This window comes from Elephantulus edwardii, unplaced genomic scaffold (assembly GCF_000299155.1).
Source record: "Elephantulus edwardii isolate Elephantulus edwardi_28Jun2011 unplaced genomic scaffold, EleEdw1.0 scaffold00159, whole genome shotgun sequence".
Lineage (NCBI taxonomy): Eukaryota > Metazoa > Chordata > Mammalia > Macroscelidea > Macroscelididae > Elephantulus > Elephantulus edwardii.
In genome coordinates, this window is record NW_006399909.1 from 1,474,031 (window position 1) to 1,475,120 (window position 1,090).

The following is a 1,090-nucleotide window of genomic DNA, read 5'->3' on the forward strand; positions in this document are numbered from 1 at the left end:
ATCATGGCCTGGATCAGGCATACCTCAGTCGCTAGACTGACATCACATTGGAGTACATTGGAGAGGTACCAACAGCAGTGTAATATGTCTTTTTATTTCCTGACTGCTGGAGCCAACAGTGGTGGTTGTGGAATGAAGCAAGATGAAATTGTTAAAAAGCTCAATCTCTTCTCTGTCTATCATGATGTTGCCAATTGACCCAGTGGTGAGAATCTTTGTTTTCTTGATGTTGAGTGTCAAACCATATTGAGGACTACAGTCCTTGACTTTCTGCTGCAAGTGCTTCAGGTTCTCCTCAATTTCATCCAGCAAGATTGCATCATCTGTATATCACAAGTTGTCAATGAGTCTTCCTCCAATCCTGATGCCACATTCCTCCTCATAAAGCCCAGCCTCCTCAATGATCTATTCTGCATATATATTGAAAAGGTAGGTAGAAAGGATGCATCCTTGACACATTCTTTTTCTGATCTTCAATCATGCATTGTTTCTTTGCTCTATTCTGAGGACTGCTTCCTGGCCCGAGTATAGATTTCATATGAGCACAATCAAGTGTTATAGGATTCCATTCTTTTCAAGGTTAACCAAAATTGGTTATGATCCACACAAATTCCTTTGCATCAGTAAAACAAAATTTGGCATTCTTCTGGTATTTACTTTCAGCCAGGACTCATCCGACATCAGTAATGATATCCCCGGTGTCAAGGCCTCTTCTAAATCTTGCTTGAAGTTCTGGGAGTCCCCTAACTATGTACTGTTACAGCCATTTTTTTTAAATGATCATCAGCAGTATTTTGGTTGCAAATGATGTTAATGATATTGTTTGTTAGGTTCCACATTCTGTTGGATCACCTTTCTTGGAAACGGAAAAAAATATGGACCTCTTCCAATCTGCTGCCAAACAGCTAACCTCCAAATTTCCTGGCAAAGACTACTGATCATATCCAGAGATGCATATGTTAATTGAAACAAGTTAATTGGTATCCTATCAATTCCTTGGGTCTGAATTTTTGCCATTGCCTTGAATGACGCTTCCACTCTCCCCGTCATTACCTTTGACTCCTGCTCATATGGTACTGCCTGAAATTTT